General features: G+C 45.9%; 2 long non-coding RNA genes across 2 annotated transcripts; one reads left to right on the forward strand and one right to left on the reverse strand.

Annotated features, from left to right (window-relative positions):
- Positions 1-2,915: 2,915 nt before the first annotated feature.
- On the reverse strand, positions 2,916-4,917 carry LOC146424211 (uncharacterized). Its single transcript, XR_014846726.1, has 3 exons — positions 4,797-4,917; positions 3,726-3,835; positions 2,916-3,054 (listed from the first exon to the last, which is right to left on the reverse strand). It is a non-coding gene; the product is annotated as an uncharacterized LOC146424211 (long non-coding RNA).
- A 178-nt stretch (positions 4,918-5,095) lies between these two features.
- LOC146424212 (uncharacterized) lies at positions 5,096-6,758 on the forward strand. The gene is made up of 3 exons (XR_014847086.1): positions 5,096-5,200; positions 5,409-5,534; positions 6,351-6,758. It is a non-coding gene; the product is annotated as an uncharacterized LOC146424212 (long non-coding RNA).
- Positions 6,759-7,223: the final 465 nt, after the last annotated feature.

Consider the following 7,223-nt stretch of genomic DNA (forward strand, 5'->3'; position numbering starts at 1 on the left):
AAATGCAGGGAAAGCAGAGGTCAGTGAGGAATGGGAAGGAGTCAGCAATAATTTTAACTCCAGATGAATGGATAGTGTCAGCATTGATTAGACCAGGGTGGTGTTAGGTTTGGCAGAAAGAAGCCTCTGTCCTCTAACTATGGAAACCAAAAATGAGAATAAAATGAATGGGTCAAGTGTGAGGGTAGAATTTTATGTGGTGAGTTTAAGGATTAAGTGGGTGTGGCAAAGGGTGAAAAGGTTTTTCTCTGAGCACAGGGGAGGTGACAAAGCACACACAGTGGCCAAGGGTGGATGTCACCATGTGTGACAACACAGGATGTGCTGAAAGCTGCAGCAAGAGGGATTCATCCTCACACTGGAAAAAATGTCACTCTTGTGTTATTTTCCTCTGCAAGAATTGTTTTCCTTTATCTTTTATCTTTCATCATGCGTTTACATGGCTGAAGTCAGAAATTTCAAAGGGACAGATGTCATTTCACAGAAACTTAAACCCAGAGCTTAAATCACTATATTTCACCATCAGTTGCACCAATTTCAAAATCTGGTTGTACCTTTGCACCAAAGAGTTGCACCATGAGATTCAAAGCCTGAAAGCTCCACGAGAGGAGAGTGTTTGGCAGAAATATACATAATTCAAGTGCAAACTCAGTATCACATTTTTCACTTCACTCCTGAATATCCTGCATGCTTGAGCTGCTTCCAGCCACAGGTGTGGTTTGCTTCTTTGTTTTTTTGTTATTTGTGCAATATTTGTGTTATTTGTGCATCTCCCTGATGAGGGAGAACTTTGGGCAGATTCATGGGCAGATTCTCTTTTTTATTTTTTATTTTTTATTTTGTTTCACGGTGATGGCACTGCATGGATAAAAACATAAATATTTCCCAACTCTGGGTTCTAGTACTACCACATTGACAGAAGTATTTGGTTTATTTTACATTCTGCTATGGAGAAAGAAGCAGTTGTAATATGTATTTAGCAAGGCAAAAAAAAAAGCTTGATTTTTAAAAAATTAATATTTTTCTCAGACTAAGAATTCTGGATCATATTTATTCAACAACAACAACAAAATCAAAACCAAATGAAGCTGCCCCCAACAAAAAACTAAACAAAACCCTCCCAAAGAGACAACTCCACACCTAGAAAAAAGAAAAAAAAACCCCACCAAACCCCACAAAAAACTCAGCCAAAAAGAGGAGAGAGGATTCTAGGTAAAGCTTGCATGAAAATCACTTTTGATGAAAGATAAAGTCTGACAAGTGAACCAGGTCAAGCAGCACATATTATCTCTTCAGAGTTCCTCTGAGTCATGCTTTTAATTTAATGCTAGCTCTATTTAAAGCTCACATCTTGATTTTTCTTTTCTTAAATTAGGAATGTCTGATGACCATTGGAAAAATAGACATTTGCTTTGGACAACAAAACATAATGTCCCCCCAGCTTGCTCACAGTTACAGAAAATGCACTTTTTGGCATATGTAATTACAGATATATAATCTGAATGTTTATTTTATATTAAAAGAAGAAAGGTGGGCAAATTATTTATAACTTCACACATTTATTGCCGTGAAACAGTGGACAGGTGCAGACTCCTTCTTTCACTGGTAATTTTATGAAGGAGAAATGATGGTGGGGAAAAACCAATATGATTTTTGGTTTTAAATCTGCACTTAGCAGGACCCCAGTGAGGCTGGAGGTTGTGCTGGGCTGGGCTCTGCACCCAAGGGAGGGCAGAAAATTTTTATAAACCAATTTTGCACATCCTTCTCTCCATTCTGTGTAATTCTGTCCTTCCGAAAAATGGCTGTGAGAGTTTGGTTCAGAGAAACTGAGTGACAATCAGCCTTGGCCATTGGCTCAGAATCACATAAAGGCAAAAGCAGCTCACCCATGCTGTCCCTCTCTGGCTGTGCAGGCAATGAGAAGGGTTGTGATCACAAAGCTGTAAACCAGGCCTGCTGGCTTAACTTTGGCATGGGATGGATGAGGGATTTATAATTTCACAATGAACCCTTCGTCTCAGGCTGGTTAAAGGCAGGGGGAGGGAGAGGAGAGGAGAGGAAATTGTGGTTCCAAGTTCACCTGCCAGTGCGACCCCAGCGCCGTCTGCATCCGGGTCCTAATGAGACAATATTCCTGGTCTAGACTGAGCTCCTGATTGAAACCAGACCTGACGCTCTCCTTTGAAGGAAAATTGAGTTAGCCTTTACTAACTCGCAGTTATTAACTTCACGAGGTACAAAGGAATCATTGAGCTGAAACTATTTTTGGGTTTCAGGCTGTAAATGCTTTCCAAGAGGGAGCTGTACGTGGGACAGTGTGGCAAATGTGGCTGTTTCCTTGCTGAGCACTTAATTAAGAGCCTGCCTTCAAACAGGAATAACTGTGCCCACCTAGGACTCTGCACAAGGAGCTTTTTTCTCTTTTTTTGTCCAGCCACCGAGGCCCAGCATGGGTGCTCACTCTGATGTTTTTGGGCCACCAGGCTGCAGGACAGCTCACAACATTGGCACAGCCACCTCCTCTTCTCCTTTGCCCCCAAATTCAGCTGCTGGTTGCTCCTGAGATCTAGGTCTACCAAAGAGCTCAGGAACCTGAGCTGAAACACATCCAGCTGGTGTTTTGGTAGGTTCACTTCTCAGTTTGTTCTGGATGTCTCCTCTTGTACTTAGTTTGGAATCCCAAGGGTTTTCCCATCCTCTGGATGTACAAAGAGGTTTTCACTGAAATGCATTGCACCCCTCTGGGTTTGTGAGCCTCTGGCCCCTTGCTCAGGAGCTGACATCCCACGGGACCCAGGCTGCAGAATCCCACAGGGACACTCCTCTTCAGCCAGGCGAGGTTCACATGAGATGTTAGGAATTTGGCTTTTTACTGAAATGAATTGGAGTAACTTATTGGAATAAGTTGCCCAGGGAGGTGGTGGGCTCACTGCCTGGAGAGGTGTGCAGAGGTGGCACTTGGGGACATGTTCTGGGGTGGTTTGGTGCTGCTGGCTGCTGGTGGCACTGGATGATCCTGAAGGTCCTTCCAATCCTGATGATTCCATGACTCTGTAAATATGGGAGCATGTGTTTACAAAGAAAAACCAAACCCCAGAGAGAACAGCCATCTGACATGTTTTTGTTTTTTGTTTTTCTAATCAATTCCTTGAGCAGCTTCTTCCACATCTCAAAAGCATCAGAAAACATGAAGAATTTTAATTTTCTAAAATTTGGATGATTCAGTTTTCTAATCAAGAGGGCATGACAGGAGCTGCTTTCTTTTGGAAAGAAGGGTAGATAGGGAAGAAATTGATGATTTAATTGTGAGATGGCAAATAGCCTCAGAGTCACTGTGCTTTGGGATAGCTTCACTGTCAGGGGACAGAGTCTGATCTGTCTGGTGTGAAAAGTAACACAGGAAAACAGCTTCCCCACTTCTGGGGACTTCCCCTCTTACAAATATTCTGTTGGGCATTTTACCTGGCCCTTCACTGGTGAGATCTGGGTATTAAAATGATTGGAGGTGCCTCTGCCCCAGTTAAGGTGCAAACAGGACCATATGTCGAAGCCAACAATATAGATTATTATTTTCCAGTAAATATGAGGCTGAGAGGGAGATAAAAAAGAAAATTGCTGTCACACTCCACTGAGAATTCCTTCTGCCCCTTCCCTGCCTTCCCTCTGGTAGGAAGGGAACCTGTGCCCTCATCCAGAGCCAAAATTCCCGAAGAAATACCAACAGCCTGGAGGTGATGCACCCTCAGCAAGCAGGCTGTGGAGCTGGTGATCCTCACTCTGTCCCCATTGCATCTTCTGCAGCAGCAAAGCAGGAAAGAATTGATGATGAAAGCTGGAAGTGTAATAATAATGGAGCTTGGTTGTCACGTATGAAACAAGAGACAAACACAGACTAATGAGAAACAGAGTGGCCTGAGAGGAAGGGCAAAACAATGCCTGTACTATGGGGGGAAACATGAGAAAGGCAAATAAACTGCCAGCTGCTGGAGTTTATTGCAAGGGAAAAAACCCAAACCCAACCATTCTGCAAACAATGACAGAAAAAGACTGGGAGAGTGTGCCAAGGGGAGAGTGACAGTGACATCTCCTTGGACAATGTGGTTTTCACTGCTTCCCACTGGGCTGGGGCTGGAGGAGCAAAGCCAAGAGCTGTCTTGCCCAGATAAAAGTTTGGGTGGCACCGAAGCATGGTCAAGCAGGGAAGCTCCACACCTGGCAGTGGGTTAGCTGACAGCTTAATGGGTTTAAAACCAGAATTATCCTAGATTAATTCTCCCTACTGCAGGAGAGAAGCTCCTGTGTCCATCACTGCACTGTACGTGGCCAAGGATAGGGCATGGCTGTGCAATGGGAGCTTCACCAAGGAGGCTTTAGAACATCTCCTGAACAGAAACCACTGCCTCTGCCTTCAGCTGGGATTAGGGAACAGCCAGGAATTGCCATTTCCAGGTGGAGTTCTGACACTGGTGTCACAGCAGGAGAGGGAGGTGCAGGGACATGGGGCGAAAGAGGATGATCAGAGTAAATTTCAGGTGACTGGCAGCTGATAATGTGAATATTAAGAGCCAGTGTGTGATGGTCAGGGTGTGCAACTCCTGTGCCCTGAAGGACAAAAATCCCCCTTTGTGCACTTTTTCCATGTGGCCCCTTCCACCAGCTCTAAATACATTTTGCAATATGAAGGATAATAATAAAAGGGATAATAAATATTAAAAATAATAATCAGTTCTTTATTGCTTTCCATAATCTTAGTGTATTTTGACAATTTCCTTGTAGATCTGCTTTATATTTACCTGAAAAGTATCTCCTGGGCTGAATTCTTCCTTCTGACACAGGCATGGCTCCACGTGTGCCTCCTTCTTCCTCCTTCCCCCATCCCTCCCCTGCTTTCTGCTCACAGCTGCAGTTCTCATGACAGCCCTTGTCAAACTCATTTCTTGAGCATCCTCCTTTGTGCAGCAGCCACTGCCACAAGGGTGAGGTGACCAGCAGAGTCTGTGACGTGTCCTCAAAGGACACTGCTCCGAGCTGCTCTGGTCACTCTCTGCTTCCATCCAGGTTGTTGTCACCCGTGATGGCCCTTGTCCATCACAGTGCTCTCCCTGAGAATCCCCTCAGGCAGGAAACCCATTAGCAGATGGTCTCCATGACCTTCTCCAAAAAGCACTGAAGTTACAGCTGTGTGCAGCGTGCAGAAGTGAGGGAAGGTTTATTTATTCTGCTTGGTTCTCAGATTATTTATTTTTTTTCCCCCCCTGCAGTGGAAGATTTCTTTATACCTGGAGGGAGAAATCATCTCCCCGTGTTGCTTTCTCCACCTGGTTATTGCCTTTTAATTTAGTACCTGCTAACAGGAGGAAATCTGTATTTCAAGGACCGAGCACTGACAGAAAATGCTTCTTCAGCACAGACCTTGGAATTATCCCACCCAACTGTGTGGGACACAGCCCTGGGAGCAGTGTGGGTGGAAAAGAGGGAGAGAGAGGCTCAGGCAGCCAAAGCACATTTGCAAAGCATCCATGAGGAAAAGGGTAAGAGGCAGTCTTCAGGAAGGGTCCTAGCTGGAAAAAATTTTGGAGTTTTGAGTGGAAAAGTCTCATCTCCTGCTGTTCAAACACAATGGGGGAAGGGAAACAGGGCTTTGTACATTCACTGCAGAAAAATAGGAGTGCATCAGACAAGTATCTGATTTCTTCATCAATTACTTCTTCTAATGGAAACAGCATGTCTGTCCCGAGATTTTGGCTAGCTGCTCACACTGCAGAGGGTGACAGTGCTGTGGGTCACCCCACAGAGCCAACCTCCCCACGGAGCAGGGGATGCTCTCCTCGTCCTCTGGGCAGAGAATGCAGATATTAATTTTTTTTAACACTCTGCCCCCATTGCTGTCCTTCTTTGGGGACAGGTGGCTCCCCTGGCTGCTGTGGTTTAATTGTCACTGTCACAGCAATGACCTGGCTCTTCACTGCTCCCAGCCCAGGCTGCTGTCTGTAACCTCTGCTGGAATTAGAGCATTGAACAAGTGGTATTTTTATTAGAACACCCTCCTTTCCCATCATATTGTAGAAGCTGCTGAAGTCCAGCACCAGTGGAATTAGAGCACTGGACAAGTGGTATTTTTATTATAATGCCCTCCTTTGCCATGATACCTCCTTTGCCAGGAGCTGCTGAAATCCAGCAGGGCATGTCACCTTTCCAAAACAGAAAACTGCATTTTAAACTGCGGTGAGCAGTTTCTATTGCCTGTGAATAGATTCTTGAGCTGCAAAACATTTGCAAAAGCTCGTTGACAGGACACACGCTTTTATTGGGAGTGAAAGTGATACCTCGCAGGTTGATCTCTGCAGGAGCAGCAGGATTTCTGTGGAAACAGCACGAATCTCTCAAGTGACAGCCCTGCAGCAGCAGAGGGCATCCGCAGCCTGCGTTTGAAGGCTGCGAGGAAGGGAATGCTCTCTGGCAGAGCTCAGCAGGACCATGCTGCTTTAACCAGCGCATGGGAACACCCAGAGCATCCTGCATCCCTGACACAGCCGGCCAGGGAAGCGATTCTGGCTGCAGCACCTTCAGAAATCAGTGGGACATGAGGCTCACAGTGTCCTGGCAGGGAAAGGTGGGCAATATCTGAGTGCAGTGATGATCTGGGCAGGTCGCTGCTGCTCCTGCCTCTGCTGTGCACTAAACAAAGCCATGTGGTGCTGGCAATGTGGTTTGGGTTTGTGTTTGGGTGGAACAATGGCTCACTGAGCAGGGCGAGTGGGAACAATGAGCAAACAGCGAGAGGGAGCTGGGCTGGTCCCATTCCCACCCCAAACCCGAGCCCAGCGCGCTCTGGACGGAAAATAAAAAGCTTGTGAAGCTGCTGGTGCATTGTCACCATTCAGCATCCTGGAAATTGGAGTCAGATTTTTGGGAAGGCTCTTGGAGCAGTGGATGGAGCAACGCTGGATGGTGCCAACCTTCCCTCACAATGTGGCCTTGGCTGCTTCCTTTAAAGGGTTTTGTCACAAGTGGAGGTTTGTAAGATGGCTGCAGACTGAGGCATTCAGAAATCTGCCCCGAGTGTCTAGCTGTGAGCAGGGAGTCTGGGGAAAACAGAAACAAAGAGCGCTGGATCATTGCTGGCCTGTGAACACAGTTCCTTGCATTTCACATCCTCTAAATTAGGATAAAACCAGACCATTTCAGCATCACATGTTCCCCTAGGGTGAATCACAGTG

Source organism: Lichenostomus cassidix, chromosome Z (genome assembly GCF_008360975.1).
Source record: "Lichenostomus cassidix isolate B80296 chromosome Z, HeHo_3.0, whole genome shotgun sequence".
Classification (NCBI taxonomy): domain Eukaryota; kingdom Metazoa; phylum Chordata; class Aves; order Passeriformes; family Meliphagidae; genus Lichenostomus; species Lichenostomus cassidix.